The 22,445-nt window shown below is 37.3% G+C and overlaps 1 protein-coding gene and 1 pseudogene across 2 annotated transcripts in view; both read right to left on the bottom strand.

Annotated features, from left to right (window-relative positions):
* Positions 1-22,445, bottom strand: part of EPC2 (enhancer of polycomb homolog 2 (Drosophila)) — a 150,349-nt gene that overhangs the window by 109,904 nt on the left and 18,000 nt on the right. The window lies entirely within an intron of this gene.
* LOC105512590 lies at positions 11,846-12,249 on the bottom strand (annotated as a pseudogene). Its single transcript, XR_001001878.1, has one exon. The product of XR_001001878.1 is annotated as a 40S ribosomal protein S26-like (transcript).

Below are 22,445 nucleotides of genomic sequence, written 5' to 3' on the forward strand. Positions count from 1 at the left end.
AAAGCTTCAAAGAACAGACTCTCTCTCTTGTTAGGGGCTAATCAGCTGGTGATGTTAATTGCAACCAATGCTCATTTACCACTCCAAAAATCCTAAGGCCCTCACGAATATGGTAAATCTACTCTGCCTGTGCTCTACAGGTTTACTAAATATTCTAAGCTAACTTAGATTATTTAAGTTATTTTATTACTTAATTACTAAATATTCTAAGCTAACTTCGAATATTTAAGTTATTTTTTCCCCCGAGCAGTAGCTTCCATAGCAGTAGCTCGGGGGAAAAAAATACATATATTTTTAAAAATACAACTACTCAACAATGTATACGGTCACCCAAGAAGTCTGATGGCGATGAACAAGGAGATTAATGCTATTTTCATGCCTGCTAAGACAACATTCATTCTGCAGTCCATGGATAAAAAGTAATTTTGACTTCCAAGTTTGTATTTAAGAAATACATTTTGTAAGGCAATAGCTGCCATAGATAGTGATTCCTCTGATGGATCTGAGCAAAGTAAACTGAAAACCTTCTGAAAAGGATTCACTATTCTAGATGTCATTAAGAACATTCATGATTAATAGAAAGAGGTCAAAATACCCACATTAATAGGAGTTTGAAAGGAGGGAATTCTAATCCTCATGGATGACTTTGAGTTCAAGACTTCAGTAAAGGAAGTAACTGAAGATGTAGTGGTAATGGCAAGAAAACTAGAATTAGAAGTGGAGCCTGTTCAGAATATGTGACTGAATTGTAGCAAATTCATAAAACTTGAACAGATGAGGAGTTGTTTCTTATTGATGAGCAAATAAGTGGTTTCTTGAGATGGAATTTACTGCAGGTGAAGATGCTGTGAACATTGCTGAACTGACAACAAAGGATTCGAACATTATGCAAAGTTGATAAGCAGCAGCAGGGTTTGAGAGTGCAATTTTGAAAAAAGTTCCACTGTGGGTAAAATGTTATCAAACAGCATCACGTGCTACAATAAATTCCTTCATGAAAGAGTCAACTGATGCAGCAAACTTCACTATTGTCTTACTATAAGAAACTTCCACAGCCACCTAACCTTTAGCAAACATTACCCTGATCAGTCTAGCCATTAACATCAAGGCAAGAGCCTCCAACAGTAAAAAGATTGTGAATAACTGAAAGCTCAGATGACTGTTAGCAAGCATTTTTTAGCAATGGGGCATTTTAAAATTAAGGAATGTATATATTTTAGACAGTGCTAGTGCATACGTAATAGACCACAGTATAGTATAAGCATAACTTTTATATGAACTGTGAAACCAAAATATTCATGTAACTTGCTTTGTTGTGATACTTGCTTTATTGTGGTGGCCTGGAACCAAACCTACAATATCTGTATATATCTAAACATGTTAAGTAAAACCATAGACAGAAGAAAACAAAGGGAAATATCTTTCTGCTATAAGAGCAGAGAACTTCTTCAGAAGTACGAACAATAAAGCAAAAAAAAAAAAAAAAACTCAATGAAATCTATTACATTAAAATTAAAAATTTTTGTTCAATAAAGGACACCATGGACAAAGTTAATAAATTTATGACAAAAGGGTATGTTATTTTAAATGTCTGAAACCTATAAATGATTACTATCTAGAACATACAAGAAACTCCTGCAAATTAACAGGAAAAGTAACCCTAACAGAATGGGTAAAAGATACAAATAGACAATTTACAGAAGAGAAAACCCAAAAGGCTAACAAGTATGTGAAGAGATGTGCAAATTCATTAATAATCAGAAAAACACAAGTTTAAAAAATTTTATGAGATCATTTATACTGATTAAGCTGGCAAAAATAAAAAACTAAAATAATGCCAAGTGTTGGCAAGGATATGAGGATACAAATTCCTGCATGCATGACTATGGAAGGACAGACTTTCTACCACTCCAGAGAGCAACGTGATTAATTAAAACTGAATCTGCATAATCTATGAACTAGCAACTCCTGTCTTGAAATATATAACCCCAAGAAAACCTCACACAGGTATGTAAGTAGGTATATTCACTGAAATGATACCTGCTGTGGAGGAAAATCTGGGGCAATGTGGGTATCTATGAGTGGGAGAGTAGGGAAGTAAAATGTGGTAGATGCTCACCATGAATATTACAAAACAGTTGGTATCAACAGACCAGATGCATATACAATGTGATGCAGCTTAGAAGCACTGTTACATGTAGAAGAATGAAGCTGGATCCTCAGCTTTCACCTTATACAAAAACCAACTGACCTGAAACCATAAAAATTCTAGAACGTAACATCGGAAAAACTCTTCTAGACATTGGCTTAGGCAAAGAGTTCATGACCAAGAACCCAAACGCAAATGCAACAAAGATAAATCGATAGGACCTAATTAAACTAAGAAGATTCTGCACAGCAAAAGAAATAATCAGCGGGGTACAGACAACCCCCAGAGTGGGAGAAAATATTTGCAAACTGTGCATTCAACAAAGAACTAATATTCAGAATCTACAAGGAACTCAAACAAGTCAGCAAGAAAAAAAACAAATAATCCCATCAAAAAGTGGGCAAAGGACATGAATGGACAATTGTCAAAAGAAGATATACAAATGGCCAACAAACAATGAAAAAATGCTCAACATCACTAATTGTCAGGGAAACGCAAATCAAAAGTGCAATGAGATACCACCTTACTCTGCAAGAATGGCCGTTAATTTAAAAATTAAAAAGTAATGATGTTGGTGTAGGTGTGGTAAAAACGAACACTTTTACACTGCTGGTGGGAATGTAAACTAGTACAACCTCTATGGAAAAACAGTATGGAGATTGGTTAAAGAACTAAAATTAGATTTGATCCAGTAATCCCACTACTAGGTATCTACCCAAAGGAAAAGAAGTCATTATATGAAACTTGCACACATGTTTATAGCAGTACAATTCTCAATTGCAAAAATATGAAACCAGCCTAAATGCTCAACAACTAAGGAGTGAATGTGGTGTATATATACCATGGAATACTACTCAGGCATAAAAAGGAATGAAATAATCACATTCGCAGCAAACTGGATGGAGCTGAAGACCATTATTCTAAATGAAGTAACTCAGGAATGGAAAACCAAACATCACATGTTATTACTTATAAGTGGGAGCTAAGCTATGAGGACACAAAGGCGTAAGAATGATATAATGGGCCAGGTGTGGTGGCTCACAGCTGTAATCCCAGCACTTTGGGAGGCTGAGGCAGGCGGATCACCAGATCAGGAGATCGAGACAAACCTGGCTAACATGGTGAAACCCCATCTCTACTAAAATTACAAAAATTAGCTGGCAGTGTTGGTGCATGCCTGTAGTCCCAGCTACTTGGGAGGCTGAGGCAGGAGAATCGCTTGAACCCGGGAGGCAGAGGCTGCAGTGAGCTGAGATCACGCCACTGCACTCCAGCTTGGGAAAAAAAAAAAAAAAATGATATAATGGACTTTGGAGACTCAGCAGGAAGGATGAGAGGTGATTGGGGGATAAAAGACTAGACACTGGGTACAATGTACATTGCTCAGGTGATGGGTGTACCAAAATCTCAGAAATCACCACTAAAGAACTTTTCCAAGCAACCAAACACCACCTGTTTCCCCAAAGCTATTGAAATAAAAAAAAATTTTTTTTAAGATCCTTGTGATATATTTTGTGAATAAGGAAAAAAAAGCAGTGTTAATTCAGAAAACTCGTAAGAAACAGAATCAGATATAACATGTGATTTCTATAAATTAAAAGGAAATGTACATAAAACAGTACAGATTTTGCCAGAAGAGACACATTAAACATATTAGTTGGTTGCCTGAAAGGGTAGAGAGGAGAATGGGAGTAGCAAAGAGAGAGAGAACAGAATAAATAAATGAAACCAGAGAGGGGTCTTGCAATACCCTTTCAAATTCAGGCCGTATTGGAATGCAGTGTCAGAGACAAAACAAGATTGGCCATATGTGATTAACTGCAGAAGACGAACACACAGAGATTCATTATACTATTTTCTCTACTTTTGTGTATGTTTAATAATTTCATAATAAAAATGAAAATAGAGTGAGAGAAGGGGAGGAGAGGAAAACAGAAGGCTCTTTTAGAAACCAATGGTAACAATCTACCATAAAACTGAGGTATATGAATAACTTGACTCTCTGCAACTTTCTTCCCCCCCCCAAAAAAAAAACAACTTTATACAATAATAAGATTATGTATTAGAGAGTTTTCAAAACATATTGTTTTAAAACTGAACAAGGGTTTCGGTGTGCACTCAACACACCCCAGTAACCACAGATCAAAAACACAACTCATTAATTAGCAGAGATAAAGGCTTATGAATACTGGTAATAATTTTATAAACATAAAATGACAAGACAGAGAGGATGTGGAGAAATAGGAACATTTTTACACTGTTGGTGGGACTGTAAACTAGTTCAACCATTGTGGAAGACAGTGTGGTGATTCCTCAAGGATCTAGAACTAGAAATACCATTTGACCTTGCCATCCCATTACTGTGTATATACCCAAAGGATTATAAATCATGCTACTATAAAGACACATGCACATGTATGTTTATTGCGGCACTATTCACAGTAGCAAAGACCTGGAACCAACCCAAATGTCCATCAGTGATAGACTGGATTAAGAAAATGTGGCACATATACACCATAGAATACTATGCAGCCATAAAAAAGGATGAGTTCATGTCCTTTGCAGGGACATGGATGAAGCTGGAAACCATCATTCTGAGCAAACTCACAAGGACAAAAAACCAAACACCGCATGTTCTCACTCATAGGTGGGAACTGAATAATGAGAACACTTGGACACAAGACAGGAAACATCACACCCTGGGGCCTGTCGTGGGGTAGGGGGAGGGACAGCATTAGGAGAAATACCCAATGTAAATGACAAGTTAATGGGTGCAGCACACCAACATGGCACATGCATACATTATGTAACAAACCTGCATGTTGTGCACATGTACCCTAGAACTTAAAGTATAATGAAAGAAAGAAAGAGAGAAAGAAAGAAAAGAAAAGAAACCTAACCCGTCATTTTACCCCATGTTTTTCAAACTGCACCCACTAACAGGTCAGTCAGCAATTTTTTTTAAAGAAAAGAAAAAAAATCAGAGTACTGAATGTAGAAAGTTATTTCAGTCATATATGTTTGTAAAATGTTTTTTATTGTCGATCACAGTCAAATTTTTTTAAGAAAATCCTAATATAGTCAAACTACTCATTTGTGTTTTGATAAGGTCTTATTGCCTGTAACAAAATTAAACAAATGTAGCCTCTGAGAGGTTTGTAAACTCTGAAACAGCAACATGAATTACTATTTCTCCTACCTACCACTCTCCACACAGCCTCCTCCCTCAGTAACAATCCCCTACTTCTCCTAAATAAACCCTTCTGTTCCACATTTAAAATGTCACTTCTTCAGTGAAACCTGACTACCCTCTAAGTGGAAAAAAAAAATTCCTTTTATCAGTTCTCAGAAACAAACACCTTTCCAGCGTAGGCTAAGACATGGACCTTCATATCTGTTTCTGTAACCATGTGATTTCTGCCTTCTTCTTCCACTGGATTGTGGGGCAAGACAGTGTGTCTGTTTTGCATACACCACTTTGTCCCCGATGCCTGGCACACCCTAAGCTCATGGAGCTTCTACATCGTACTAAAGAAAAAGGTAGGTTGCCCACCATCTATAGGATAAAGTCTCATTTTTTGAGCTTGACAAACATGTCTCATCTGAACTAGTGCAACCTATTATTCCAGGACCATATCCCTCCCAAACATCCTTGTCTAAAATTATAGCAAACCTCTTGCTATTCCCCAGTAACAGCATACTGTTTTATGCTTTTGTTTATTTATATACTGGTCCTCTCTGAATACAACTTCTACTTCCTATTCCCTGAGTTCACACACATCTTCTCACTCACTATGCCTAGTCTTCAAATTCATGAAAATCTCCAGCTTCTCGACCTTTCCATTTTCCTCATCAGATTCCCTTACAGCTCTCACTTCTTCACTCATGTCTAGAATACATGGTTCATATGACTCATCTTACCTTAATGCCATCAATTTCTCTGTCAATTTCATTCTACGTTTATAGTGACCAAGTTGGCTCAACAAATATTTCAGGGTCCTTAAGTACCACAGAGGCTTTCTAAAGTGAACATTTTTCAACCCCCAAATGAAATGAATATCCAGCCTCAAGATACAGAAGTGCACTAGAGTAAAAGAAACTAGATGGCTGAATATGCTACAATGCATGAATTAAAAATTATTTATCAGTAGGCATCATTTCTATATGCTTGGGAACACCTATTAAACACCGGATATTATCCTGTTATTGAGAACGTTGAATGAGAAACAGTCTCTGCCATTAAGAAACTTATCTAGTCAGAGAGAGAGATTGAAGTATGCAATCATGTTTGAACTTGACAAGCATGTCCAATCTCAACTAGTCAAACCACTCATCTTGGAAGGTTAGGGAAAGATGCCCAAAGAAAGTAAAATCTAAACTGTGACTTTTAGAATCAACAGGGATTTAGCAGGGCAAAAGAGGAAATAAACAAATACGCAAGGCAGAGAAAACATTATGTACAAAATGAACAAAGGTCCAGAAATAGTAAAAAATAAAAAATAAAAAGGCAAGTAGTTGAGAAAAGGGCTTCCAGTGCCAGGCAGAAATACGTTTTTCTTAATAGGGCAGAATTCCAAGCTGGAGCACCAAAAACATTTTCCCATTCAAGTATTACTACAAATTTAGTTAGAATCTATTAGTAGCAAAAACGTTTGCCAGGAGCAGTGGCTTATGTCTATAATACCAACACTTTGGAAGGCAAGGCAGGAGGATCGCTTGAGTTTAGGAGATCAAGACCATCCTGGGCAACATGGTGAGACCTCGGCTCCATAAAAAAATTAAAAATTAGCTGGATGTGGTGGCTCACATCTAAGGTCCTAGTTACTTGGGAGGTTGAGACAAGAGGATCATTTGAGCACAGAAACGGGAGGCTGCAGTGAGCTGTGATTGCACCACTGTACTCCAGCCTGGGAGATACAGCAAGACCCTTTCTCTCTCAAAAAACAAACTTTTGCACCAAGACGGTGAGATTCACACACCTACAACAACAAACGACATCAAGGAACTAGGAAGCCAAGCCTGGAATCAGTAATTCCTAACGATTTAAGCCCATGTTTTCCTATACTTTTCTCGCATCTCACCTTGCTGGTCACAGAAAGTGATGAAATATACAATGTCACCTTGCAGTTATGTAATGTTTTACGTTCTCAGAGAGCCTCTGCAATCGTGTGCTTATTAGGTCCTCACAATCTTGGGATGTATTGGTAGATATTTATATTGTTTTATAAATGAGACTCAAGAAACAAGTGATTTGCTCTTAGTTATCGCATCATTTTACAAGAGAATCAAATTTAAAGATTCTGATTCCAGGGTTCTTTAACTACTCCACCCTTACTAGAGAAGAGTGTTAAAGATGAAAAACCCGTCCTGGTAATGCTGATGATCTACAGATATGGGTAATAAGAAGAAACTGAGCTAAATGGCAGCATATTTATTTAAAGAGATTCTTTGGATACATACTTCACTTTCCCCAAAGTACAAAACATTTTTAGATACTATCCAATTATCAAAATATATATTTAATATATGAGGATTCAATATTATTTTGTTTTAGTGACAGGGTCTCACGCTGTCACCCAGGCTGGGGTGCAGTGGCATGATCATAGTGCATTGTAACCTCAAATTCCTAGGCTCGAGTGGTCTTCCCGCCTTAGCCAGGTGCATACCACCACACCTAGATAATTTTAAACATTTTTTAAAGATGGAGTCTCACTATATTGCCCAAGTTGGTCTTGAACTCCTGGCCTTAAGCAATTAGCCTGCCTCAGCTTCCCAAAGTGTTGGGATTACAAGCATGAGCCAGCATGATGGCCTTATTTTATTTTAATTTTATAAATGAGAACATTTTTAAACAGATCACAGATGACTCTCTTCTTGTTAACAGAGTTGGCAGATGACGGGGCTGAAGTCAGAAATGAAGGAGCCAGATCAAGACATACTCCCTCAATTTAACTTGTAGACCAAATTTAGCTCTAAAAATAAATCTCATCTTCATTTCTTTCACCAGATTATGAGACAGTCTCTCAAACAAAAAAACAAAAAACAAAAAACAACAACAAGAAAATACAGTAATATCATTTCTAGAGGACTGTGCTTCGTATAATAAACATAACTAGTTGTAAACACATAGAATCCTGGAAGTAGATACCAGAGTTTTGGTTTGTCTTTTTTGGGGAAAGAGTAGACAGAGGTAATATCAATTCCTTGTTACATCATTACATGCTGCATTATACTTTGGTAGGTTACTAGGCTTTTAAAAATAACTAAAACTCAAGCACAGGCACTACTTGATTTTCTTTCCTTTAAAAAGATACCCCTTTGACCCACCAACTCTATTTATGGAATTCACCCCCCCCAAAAAAGTGGGTAATAATGGCTGTATAAAAATGGTCATCATGGCACTGTTTATAAGACAAAAAGACAGAGACAGAGAGCACCTAAATGTCAATAAACAGGGAATTACTTATGTAAATCACACTATGCACTTAAGATTGAACTCTTGCTTAGGCAGCAGGAAAAAAACAACATAACTTAGATCTCTACTTAAAAAAATAACTAGGATATGAAGTAAACAAGCAGGTTATAAAATAACATGAGCAAATATAAATAAATATATATGCAGAGAAAGGAGCCTAGTGAATAGAATATACCACAAAATGCTAACTAATCAGTGATTGTTATTTTTTTCTGTGTGCCCTTTGTATTTTCTAAATCTTCTATAGTAAATCTATATTACTTTTGTTTTTTATGTTGTAAAAATATTGCATTTTAATTGAAACATCTCTCCACCAAGATACACAAAATCATTTCTTATAGCTACTTTGACATTCTGAAAAATCTTTTTGAAACCTACTATAATTATGCTTAAGCATTTTTCTGAGTTTCTGTAAAGACATTATACACTTTCTACTTTTTATTTTCCCCTGAAAACATGAAGTTACATGGTAAATAAAGCAGACTTTAAAAAAAAAAAAAAGTAATTCATGATTTTTAGTCATACACAATGAGCACCAGGATGCAGAGAAGAAGTACGTTGTTCCTGTTGTTGTTGTTTTTCTTTTGGGGACGAATGAACTAAGGTTCTATGGCCACACTGGTAGAAACCAACAAGAATGAAATTTGAATCCTTACTTGTCTGGCGCTTTTCCATCTTACCAAGTTCATGCCCCAACTTACTGGCTTTCAGGATTTATCCACTGAATTAGGATACATACAGAGCCAAAGATTATTCATTGCTATTTTAAAACTCCCAACTAAAGATAGCTGACTGAATGCCTATACTTATATACTCTACCACCTTATAATGTAAAATTAGTAATGGACTAAAAAACGTATAAAGCCACAATCACAAAGAGAATGAGATAAGCCATCAGCACAAGAGTGCAGCAAAATTCTGGGAAACTAAAATTGAAAAGAGCAGGAGAAATGGAAGAAAAAGAAAAAAAATCTCAGAAATAAAGACTACAATTATTAGAAGCCCAATGAAAATTATATCCCCAAAATCCTATAAGTGTGCTGTATAATACTGGGCCCATCTGTCCCACAGAAAACCAGGGATGACAGGGATTTACGAACACCAGCTAGAAAGAGCTAGAATGAGAAAAGCACTTCCTTGCCTACTTGTTGAAAGCCCATCATTCTACACAGATAGAAAAGGGTGCCACTGAACTAAGAATGTTGTGAATACCTCAAATCCAAAAAAACATGAACAGAAGAAAATTTAATAAATCTATTCAATTATCTTGAAACGAGAAGACAAGATTCAGCTATACCTCTACTGATGAACAACTCTTATTCTGGGGAGGGGAGAAAAAAAAATGTTCAAGAAGAACGCTCCAAACCTAATATACTCAAAAGTAGCATTTAGGGATATGAAAATTAAAAAATCACCTGAAATATGAAAATCTCCAAAAATAAGAACATAAAAGGCAGGGGTAGGAAGACCTAGAAAGAAATTTGAAGAGTTGATTAAACTCATGAATGGAAGAAAAAGAAAAAACTCAAAAATAAAGACCACAATTATTAGAAGCCCCATGAAAATTATATCCCAAAAAACCTTTAAGTGTGCTATATAAAGCTGGTCAAATACCCAGTTGAATGAAAATTAGATAAAGAGAAATGAAATGAGTAAGACAGAAGGTGGTAAGCAGAATATACAACAGGCAAAGAAGGAATGACAGTCATATAATTAGAGTTCCTAAAGAACAAAACAATGCAACAGAACTAATATTTAAAACTATATTCCAGAAAACCTTCTAGGAACAAAAGACTACGAAGTTACATACCAATGAAGGGAGCAAGATGGAGGATGAGTAAGCCCCATACCTCATTCCCACACAAACATACCAACTGCACAATATACAGTCCAAAAAGCCTTGAGAAATCCAGAAAGCAGTTCAGAAATGGTAGTACCCCAGGCAAGCTCAAAGCCAAGAACATGTGCATTGAAATGGGTTTAAAAGGCCATAACCCCTTCCCCGAAGCCAGCACACATCAACACTATTGGGAGAAAAAGCACAACATATGGCTTCTTCCTCAGGAGAGAAAGAGATGAGTGAAACTTATGTCCAACATTCTGGCTTTTCAGGAGTCTGCCTGATGGACTGGTATACTTTGGATACCTGGGGTCCAAACAGAATTGGGCTCAGCAACATTGTGCAGCACCAGACAACCTGCACCACAGCAGGTAGAAGACAGCACAACTTGGTATGATGAGGAGAAAGTGTCCAGTTCATGGCTTTTCCCTCTGGAAGGAAATGGAAGAGTGGAAAATGCATCCAATATTCCGACCATCTGATTTGGAATGTAGAAGGGACTAATTCTGTCTTCCTGACTTGAAGCACTGACTTAACCAACATACTTTGGAAACCTGGAGACTGTAGAGAACAAAGGAACTCAGTGGCTTGCTGAAGCACCAGAGAATCTGCAGTATCACACACACAGACAACAGGGAGCAAGAGATTACAAACACCTGAAAAAGAAACTAGCAAACCTCTCTAATTGGGAAATTACATGTACAAGTACAACAAAGATGCATCTCCAGAATCTCTAGCTGGACTGATTTGCAAAGGTCTTCTCTTAGACAAAACCAGTTTGTAAAGACTGGAAGAGATGCCTGTTTTTTCCAAAATCATGGCAAAAAATAAGGCACACAAAGAAGCAAGCAAACAGCCCAATAAAGCAAGAAACTAAATCAAGAAAACAACCTAAAAGAAGATCTATGAATTATCTAACAAAAAATTCAAAATAACTGTCTCAAAGAGGATCAATGTACTACAAGAGAACAATGATAGACAAGTAAATAAAATCAGAAAGTCAGGCATGGTGGCTCACACCTGTGGGTGTGGGAGGCTGAGGCCAGCAGATCACTTGAGGTCAGGAGTTCGAGACCAGCCTGACCAACACAGCAAAACCCCATCTCTACTGAAAATACAAAAATATTAGACGGGCGTGGTGATGCGCGCTTGTCATCCCAGATATTTGGGAGGCTGAGGCATGAGAATCACTTGAACCCGAAAGGCACAGGCTGCAGTGAGCTGAGATCACACCACTGCACTCCACCCTGGGTAACAGAGTGAGACTCCGTCTCAATAAATAAATAAATCAGAAAAATGATTAATGTAAAATGAGAATAAACAAAGACATAGATTAGTTTTTTGTTTTTTTTTTTTAGTACAATTTCCATTTCATTTTTCTCCAGAGAATAGTCTGTCTCAGTCTTTAAGGATTCAGCTCCTTACATGGGCTCTGCTGGGGGACGTGGGGCAGCACCCGCAGGTCTAAATTGGGGAGGGGGTGTTCGGTCCTTGCTGGCTTCACGAGATCGATTCCTGACTACTTTGCTGTAAATTGCACAACTCACACAGTAATGTAGCTTCACATACAGCTTGGGAAGCACATAGGCATCAAAGACGCTCACTTCAGAAATGTCCCTGACTGCTGCGGCCTCCACTATGTTTCGAATGACGAATTTCTTAATGGCCTGTCCTTGGGCACGCATCGGGCACAGTTAGTGCAGCAAATAGGCTGCACATGGCCGCGGCCCTTTTTGGCACGACCGTTGTTCCTTCTTTTCTTTGTCATCTTGGACGTACGGACCGAAGAGAGCAACATAGATTAGTTTTTAAAAGATCCAACAGAACTTCTAAAGTTGAAGAATATAACTTAATTGGAAACATTACTAGAGAGGTTCAACAGCAGGCTTGATCAAACAGAGCAAATTGTCAGTGCATTCAACCACAAGTCTTTTGAAATTTTTGAGTCAGAGGAATATAAAGAATGAAGAAACATGAAGAAAGTCTAAGGGACTTATGGGATACAATCAAGTGGACCAATATACACATTACAGGAGCTTAAGAAGGAGGTTAGAGAGAGAATGGACAGAGAGCTTGTTTGCAGAAATAATGGCCAAAAATTTCCCAAATCCAATTAAGAAAATGGACATCCAAATTCAAGAAGCCCACAGGACTCCAACTAGAACAGCCCAACAACACACACACACTGAGATACATTGTAATAGTTATAATCAAGTTGTCAAAAGTCAAAGACAGAGAATCTTGAAAGAGAAAAACAACTTGTCATGTACAAGGGAGAGCTCATAGATTAATCTGTGCATTTCTCAGCAGAAACGCTACAGTTCAGGAAACAGAATAATATATCCAAAGGGCTGAGAGAAAAAACTGCCAGAAAAGAATGATATATCTGACAAAATGTCCTTCAAAAATGAAAGACAAATAAAAACCTCCCAGATAAGTGAAAACTGAGGGAGTTCATTGCTACTGACCCTTCCTATAAAAATTGCTAAAGGGAGTCCTTCAAGTTGAAACAAAAGGATGCTAGACAACAAGAAACCAAGCAAAAATATAAAACCTAGGTAAAGGTAAATATATAGGCAAATAGAGAACCTATACTACTGTAATGGTGGTATGCAAATTATTTTAATTTCTGGTATACAACTTAAAAGACAAAAGCATTAAAAAATAAAACTATGTTAATGTATACAAAACACAAAAAATGTAATTTTGACACTATAATATTAAGTGGTGGTGAGCAAAAGGCATAGTTTTTGTGTACAAAAATAAATTGCTTTTAAGTTTTTAGACTGTTACCACTGTAAGATGTTTTATGTAATACCCATGATAATCACACCACAACTACCTTCAAGAAAATTAAGAAAGAAAAATATGTCACTATAAAAAAAAAATCAATGAAGCACAAAGTCAGCATGTGAGACATAGAGTAGATGAATGGAGTGAAAAACAAAAAGACTCCGAGCACATGCTATCTATAAGAGATTCACTTTAGACATAAGGACAAACATAGTGAAAAGATGGAAAAAGATATTCCACGTAAATGGTAACCAAAAGAAAGCAGAGATGTCCATACTTCTATCAGACAAAAAAGACTTTAGTCAAAAACCATCAAAAGACATAAAGACACATAAAGACAAATGAGTTAATTCACCAGTAGCATATAACAATTATAAGACTTACTTTTAACTACTTCTTATAATTAAGAAGACTGAGTCAGTAATCAAAAAACCTCTCAACAAAGAAAAGCCTAGGACTAGACGGCTTCACTGGAGAATTTTACCAAACATTTCAAGAAGGATGGACACAAATCCTTCTCAAACTCAAAGATACTTTAAGAAAACTGTAAGCCAATATCCCATACATATTCAGGCACATCAACAAACGTGAATGGATTTAACTCACCTACTAAAACAAAAAGGTTTTCAATTTGGCTTGTAACCTAAGGCTCAACTATACACTGCATTAAAAAAAATCTTCCTCAAAATGAAAATAATGCAACTAAAAATGCGAGGAGGAAGAGGAAAAAATAGAATAAGCTGAATTTTTGTGAGCTTACTCAAAGACGGTTAAGAAAGGGTAAAAACAAAGGGATAGACAAAGTTTACCAGGTAAATGGAGACAATAAGAAATACAAGCAGATCCTAATACAAGACAAATAGAATTCAAGCTAAACAAAATTAAATATGACCATAGAAAAGATGACTTTTGGGGGGGAATGGTACGGGGTCTTGCTCTGTTGCCCAGGCTGGAATGCAGTGGCATAATCTCAGCTCACTGAAACCTCCACCTCCCAGGTTCAGGCAATTCTCCTGCCTCAGCCTCCTGAGCAGCTGGGATTACAGGTGCGTACCACCACGCCTGACTAATTTTTATATTTTTAGTAGAGACAGGGTTTCACCATGTTGGCCACACCAGTCTCGAACTCCTCATCTCAAGTGATCCACCTGCCTCGGCTTCCCAAAGTGCTGGGATTACAGGCATGAGCCATCATGCCCAGCCAAAAAGATGACTTTTTAATGCTACCAAAAAAAAAAAAAAATCACAATTCACAACAGAGATTTAGCATTTATGATTATTTTTATAGCAGGTAAAGTAGCAAACATTTTATGAAGCAAAAGCTACCAGATATGCAAGTACCAATAGCTAAAAACACACTAATAACAGCAAACTTTAATATACCACTATCAGCATAAAACAAATCAAGTGAACAGCTAAGCAACTTAATAAGGTTGATCTTACACCTATATATCAGACTTTATGCCCAAATGGCCCCTTCTTCCCAAGTACCCAAGAAGCCATCACAAAAATTATTCATGTATTAGTTAAGAATAAGAAAGAATAGGGGCTGGATGCAATGGCTCACACCATAATCCCAGCAATTTCAGAAGCTGAGGAAGGAAGACTGCTTAGCCTAGGAGTTCAAGATAAGCCTGGGAAACACACTGATGTCTAGTCTCCACAAAAAAATAAACAAAAATAGGTGGCACGTGCCTGTAGTCCCAGCTATTTGGGAGGCTGATGTGGGAGGATTGCTTGAGCCTGGAAGTTGAGGCTGTAGAAATCTTGCCACTGTACTCTAGCCTGGGCAGCAGAGTGAGACCGACGGGAGGGGAGGGGACAGAGAGGAGGAGAGAGAAGAGACATGGGAGAGGAGAGGAGGGGAAATTTTTCTAAGCATACCCTTTGTAAAGTCCCAAATTTTGGAACCACGTTTGACATGCTCAAAAAATAAAAATTAAAATCAACAGGATGTGGAAGAAAGAACTCAACAGGGAATACAAAAAGAAACAGAAAATAAACCCTATCTTATATATGAACCCGTATTAATGGGTAAGAGGTTTCTTTTGGGGCTGATAGAAATGTTCTGAAACAAAATAGTGGTAATGGTTGTACAACACTGTGAATATACTAAAAAACACTTGTATACTTTAAAATATAGAATTTTACACTATATGAATTGTTTTTCAATTTTAAAACTACAAAAAAAGAAAAAAAGATAGAGTAACAGGGACCAAATTCACCCTTCCACCTGATGCAACCAACAAAATACCCTGACAAAGTAATAAACAATGGGTTTTAAGACAATGGACATCAGGCAATGAAGGCCAGTAATCTTTATGGCTGCCTCAGTAGTTAGTTCCCAGAGTACGGAGCAAGAGAATAAACTGAGGCAGAAGGCATCATGAAGCTCAGTAGACTTCATGAGTTGAGACAGAGTTCAGAAGACCAAGGCAGCTAAGGTTCACAGGACAGAGTACCAAAGAGGAAAAGAACTGCATGGAGAAAGAACCCAGAAGCGCGAAAGAGGGTTCCCTGGAGTATTTAGTAGTATACTGATCAGCACAGCTGTGTGAAGAAACTACCTGAGGCCGGAGAAACAACCATCCAAAAGAGTTTGAGGGAACACAATGCCTGTTCCTAACAAGACTGAAAACCCTCAAAATTTAAAGGGCACTGGATAGAGTACTCAGCAAAAAATACTGATTCAGTAGTGGAGAATAATTAACCCAAGAATGACCAGTGCTTCAGACTCCCTAACAAATTAAAAGAGCAAAACCCAAAGGTATCAAACTATTTACAAGTAACTTCACAAATTTTGAGGTTTTTCCAGTCTTGCTAGGAACAGGCACCAGTTCCTCAAACTCTTTCGGATGACTGCTTTGGTGCCAACACAGCACACTGCAGCCTCGATCTCCTGGGCTCAAGTGATTCTCCTGCCTCAGCCTCATGAGTAACTGGGACCACAGGTTTGCACCATCACACCTGGCTAATTTTCAAAATTTCTCTTTTGTAGAGATGGGGTCTTGCCAGGTTGCCCAGGCTGGTCTCAAACTCCTGACCTCAAGCAATCCTCCCACCTTGCCCTTTCGAAGTGCTGGGATTACAAGTGTGAACCACCATGCCCAGCCTTTACCAGTAACTTAACTACATCCCAGAACAAAGCTCAAGGACACTTACACGAATACAAAAATATCCAGCACCCAACAGTGTAATATTCAATGGAGATTAAAAGAGACTCATTAAAAATATTCAATCCAAAAGGTGGCAGATAAAGAGGGAGAGGGGAACAAAACCAGAATAAACTACTAGTAAGAGACAGAGTCAAACCTAACCTTACTAAAAATCATATTAAATGTAAATGGTTGAAACATAAGAGATGAAAATCAAGTAACACACTTCTAAATAACCTATGGCTCAAAGAAATCAAAAGAGAAATAAATTAGAAACTATTCTGAACTAAATGAAAATACAACAGGATGTAATATGCAATAAAGCAGCACACAGGAAAAAAATTTGCAGCACTAAACACCTGTATTAGAACAGAAAAAGGTCTTAACATTTACCCTAAAAAACTGGAAGAACAAAATAAACTCTAAGAAAGAAAGGAAATAAGATCAAAGTAGAAATCAATAAAATATGAAACAGAAAATCAACGGAGAAAGATGAATAAAACCAAAAGCTAATTCTTTAAGAAAATTCATAAAATTGATAAACCTCTAGCCAGACTGGGGGGGAAAAAAAGTGAGAAGGCACAAATTACCAATATCACAAACAAGAGGTAATACCTCAACTTCATGACAATACATTCAACAACTAGCTGAAAAGGACAAATTCCTTGAAATGAAACAATCAAAGCTCACTTGGGAAGAAACTGATAGCCTTATACCTATTAAAGAAACCGAACTGTACTTTAAAAGTTCACACAAAGAAAACTCCAGAAACAGATGGCTTCACTGGTGAATTTCACCAAATATTTAAGGAGAAAAACAATACCAACTCTACACAATTTTTTCCAAAATACTGAAGAGGAAGGAATACTTCCCAACTCGTTCCACGAGGCCAGTACGACTGATCCTAAAACTAGAAAAAGATACTGGAAGGAAAGAAAACTACAGACAAATACCTATTTACGAGCTGAAATGCAATCACTCTAAACAAAAATGTGGCAAATAGAATCCAATAATACATTAAAAGGATAATACATGACCAAATGGGGCTTATTCCAGGAAGGCAGGATTGACTTACATTCAAAATAAATGTAACTCACCATATTAATAAGTTTAAAAAAAAAAAAAACTGAAACCAGGCGTGGTGGCTCATGCCTTTAATCCCAGCACTTTGGGAGGCCGAGGCAGGTGGATCACGAGGTCAGGAGTTCGAGATCAGCCTGGCCAACATAGTGAAACACCGTCTCTACTAAAAATAAAAAAATTAGCCAGGCATGGTGGTGTGTGCCTGTAGTCCCAGCTACTCAGGAGACTTAGGCAGGAGAATCGCTTGAACCCGGGAGGCAAAGGTTGTGGTGAGCCAAGATCATGCCACTGCACTCCAGCCTGGGCAACAGAGCGAGACTCCATCTCAAAAAAAACAAAAACAACAAAAAATGTATGATCACCGCCACAGATACAGAAAAAGCATTTGACAAAAGCCAACATCCATTCCAAAAATTCACAGAAAACCAGAACTACAAGAGAATGTCCTCAATCTGATAAAGGGCATTACAAAAAAAACTACAACTAACATCACACAGAAATGAAATACTAACTATTTTTCTCAGGATAGCCTTCTCAACAGTTCTATTCAATACTGTACCGGAATTTCTAGTCAGTGTAATCATCTGACAAAAGAAAAGCAGTGGGGAAGAGTCAAGAAAACAAAGCGAATAAACATCCAGACTGAGACAGGAAGAAGTAACACTGCCTTTATTCACAGACCACATGATCCTCTATGCAGAAAATCTGATGGAATCTCCAAAAAAAAAACTACTAGAAAAAGTGAGTTTGGCAATATTGAAGGATACAAAATCAATATACACACAAAAAAACTACTGTAATTCTATATACTAGTTACAAACAACAGGACACTGAAGTGAAAAACAGAATCCAGACAATCTCTGTAAAGACCCCATTTCAATCTCCAGTGGTTTGAAACGTAACAGTGTGCTAGTTCCTTTTACTTTGTACTGAAACAACCTGCCACGCATCCAACTTGGGGCTGTCTGATTCAGTTGCTATAAGACCCTGAGGTCTGACAACGATGAAGAGTTTTGATTGGCAAAGTCTTCATTCATCTATGAAACAGCAAAGACAGGCTTCTCAATTCTATCAACAGAATTTTAATAACGTGGCCCATCCTACTGGTATCTGAAAACACCAGAATTTTCCTTTTCATTAAGCACATATATTTTCAACCATATCAGTCTTCAATTACACATATTATTTCCTTTCTAAGAAGCTGTGACAGATTTAACTTATAACCACTCATGTCTTTCAGTCTTTCATTTACATAGTTGGCACTCCAAGAGAGTTTAGACTTATAAAAGCGCTATCCGGCTCCTACTCAAAAAAGCATAGATAATCAGCATTTTAGAAGGAAACACCTTCTGAGCATGAAAAAAAAAAAAAGTCTAACAATGGCTTATTAAAGTTTCATGTGTTTCAGCTTCAGAATCACCTATAGGTCTTGTTTCAACACACTGCTGAGCCAAATCACCAGAATTTCTGATTCAGTAGGCCTGGGATGAAACCAGGCAACTGGCATTTCTAAGTTCCCAGGTGGTGTTTGATGACGCTGTGCATTTGGGACTACATTCTGAGAACCACCAGTTTAAGGCAGTGCTACTCAGACTGCAACTCTCCAGAAGTACAAAATTCAGTGTAAGCATTTAGGAGAGTTTAAAGCAATCAGAGTAATTTTATGTGCTGAAACAATTTAAAAATTGTGAACTGTATTTTCTACATCTTTATTTTTTCCATATTTTTATTGTACCTGACAAAAGTATTGGTATGCAATAAATTAAATGTTTTTTTAAAATTTGTCCTCTGGCTTGGTACGGTGGCCCATGCCTGTAATCCCAGCACTTTGGGAGGCCAAGGCAGGAGTCTCTACAAAAGAAGTCAAAAAATTAGCCAGGCATGGTGAAGCATGGCTGTAATCCCAGCTACTCAGGAGGCTGAGGCAGGAAGATGGCTTGAGCTCAGGGGATGAAGTCCACAGTGAGCCATGATCATGCCATTGCACTCAAGCCTGGGCTGACCCAGAGCAAGACCCTGTTTCAAAAAAACAAAAATAAAAACAACACCATAAAAACTGGTCTTTCACCACAGACAATTTGAAAAACATGGCCTAAAGAACATGCTATCCATCCAATTCACTAATATTCTAAATACTGGCTTGTAGGTAACATTATATAAGTTTCATTAACTTTGCCTCCCAAAGAAACACATCAGCTTTAGCTTAAAATCAATAAAATAAGCAGTAGCATTATTGATGTTTGTTTTTTCTGTAAAACTATATTTAAAGACATTTATCACCTAAACAGGTAAGTGCCCATTTACTATAAATTCCTTTTAGAATGTAATAACAGGGTAAAGATTTTTTTCTCCTGAAAAACAGCTGTGTTAAATTTTAAATGAGTAAGAACTGAATCATTCATAGCTGCTGTATCTTAACTGCCTGTGAGGGGTATGAAGAAGAGGTGTGAGTGCAGGGCTTTAACGGACTGAGTAACTGATATCTTAAACCGAAATATAAAAGTGAAAACAATCTTGTGCAGAAAACTGTTATCCTAAACATCATAATTCTAGAATATCTGAATTATAAATCAACTTTTGGAAAACTTAATTATAAGTCATATAATGCTAACTTGTACCACTCGATAATGCAACAAATGTTTACTCTTTTGTTCCCATATCTAATTCTTGGGTTTTTGAAAACCTTGTTTTCAACCAACAATTTCCTAATGCTAATAAGTAAGACCACGATCTTCAACACCAACTTAGAAAGGTGACACTACCATGAATGTAGCTTAAATACTCACTCGAGAATGGAAATGACAGTAGTAAAAGTAATTCAAAACAGTAGGTGAATAAATTACTGGTATTTGACTTTTAAAAACATTAGTTGATGTTCAGTTAATTTACTTATTGATTTACAAAGTCATTTCTAAAATTATTTTGCATTCCTTGAATACTAAGGGTAGACAGATAACCCATACAGATTATTCCAAGATACCCATATACGAAAATAACCAAGAATTAGATCTGAAGTTGTGAATAAGACACAATGATTTCACAGGCCTAGAATGGGACCTGAGGTTCAGCATTTTAACAAGCTCTCAGGTAATGCGTATCTGCAGACCAAACTCAAGTAGCAAGGTTCTAAACCACATAAATGTCTCAAAGTATCTTTATGGTAGAACCACTCTGGAGAACAGTTTGATCCTTTCTTTTTAAAGTTAAACCTTTTAAATATAACTACTATACAATGAAGGCATTTCACCTTCAGGTATTTATTTACCCCAAACAAAGGAAAACAGATCAAAGCCAGACATCACTCTAAAGATAGACAAATTGTGATACAGCCATAAATTGAAATACTATTCAGCAACAAAAAGGACTGAACTACTTATACAAGCTGCAGTATGTATTAATCTAAAAAAAAAAAAAAATTTATGCTGAGTGAAAGAAGCTAGAGCAAAGAAAAGAGTATATACTGAGTCCATTTATATAAAATTCTAGAAAATGCAAACCACTAATCCACAGTAACAGAAAGCAGATGAGTGTTTGCCTGAAGACCAGGAGGTAGAGGGATTGGGAGATGAGATATGTTGATTATCTTGACTGTGAAAACAGGTGTAACACAAATGTCAACACAACAAATTGCACACTTGAAATGTGTGCAGTTTGTATGTCAATTATACCTCAATAAATGTTTGTGTTTATTTATTTATTTGAGACATTGACTCACTCTGTTGCCCTGGCTGGAGTACAGTGGTGCAATCACAACTCACTGCAACCTTGACCTCCCAGGCTCAAGTGATCCTTGCACCTCAGCCTCCCGAGTAGCATACAGCACCATGCCTGGCTAATTTTTGTATTTTTTGTGAAGACAGGGTTTAGCCATGTTGCCCTGGCTGGTCTCAAACTCCTGGACTCAAGCAATCCACCCACCTGGGCCTCCCAAACAGCTGGGATTACAGGTATGAGCCACTGTGCCCAGCCTAAAAAAATTATTTTTAACAGTATCTTTCAAACACAAAAGTCTGGCTAAAATAATGTCACTATACATAAAATACTAAGCTCTAATTCTTTGAAAAGTCCATGTAATACACAACAGTATGCCTATACTAAGAGTAAGAGCCTCCTCTTTTGGGGAACTGAGTAGTAGGTGACTCAGAGTCCTTTAGGATCTTTCTTAGCTCCAAGTAACCACTGAAAACATGTACTATAGAGCAGGGGTCTCCAACTCCTGGACCATGGACCACACAGCAGGAGGTGAGCAGAGGGCAAAGCAAGCATTACCCCCTGAGCTCCATCTCCTGTCAGATCAGTGGCGACATTAGATTCTCATAGGAGTGTGAACCCTATTGTGAACTGCACATGCAAGGGATCTAGGTTGTACATTCCTTATGAAAATCTAATGCCTGATGATCTGAGATGAAACAGTTTCATACCAAAACCATCATCTCCCACCCTCATCCATGGAAAAATTATCTTCCACAAAATTGGTCACTGGTGCCAAAAAGGTTGGGGACTACTGCTATAGAGTGAATAAGACACCAGTGATGATCCAGGCTTCAGTGGTAAGATAGATTCTTACCAAAAAAAAAAACTTAATCTGTACAGTAAAACTGGAATTTTGCTAGCTACAGCCATAAATTTTGCATTAAATAATTAAAAAAAAAAAAATTGGCCAAGCGTGATGGCTCACGCCTGTAATCCTAGCATTTTGGGAGGCCGAGGTGGGCAGATCACAAGGTCAGGAGATTGAGACCATCCTGGCTAACATGGTGAAACCCCATCTCTACTAAAAATACAAACTATTAAGCAACTATATCCACAGTGCTTTTTTACCCAGTACTATTTTATGCAATTAAAAAAAAAAAAAATTGGCCAAGCGTGGTGGCTCACACCTGTAATCCTAGCATTTTGGGAGGCCGAGGTGGGCAGATCACAAGGTCAGGAGATTGAGACCATCCTGGC

The sequence above is a fragment of the Colobus angolensis genome, unplaced genomic scaffold (genome assembly GCF_000951035.1).
Source record: "Colobus angolensis palliatus isolate OR3802 unplaced genomic scaffold, Cang.pa_1.0 Scaffold215, whole genome shotgun sequence".
NCBI classification, from domain to species: domain Eukaryota; kingdom Metazoa; phylum Chordata; class Mammalia; order Primates; family Cercopithecidae; genus Colobus; species Colobus angolensis.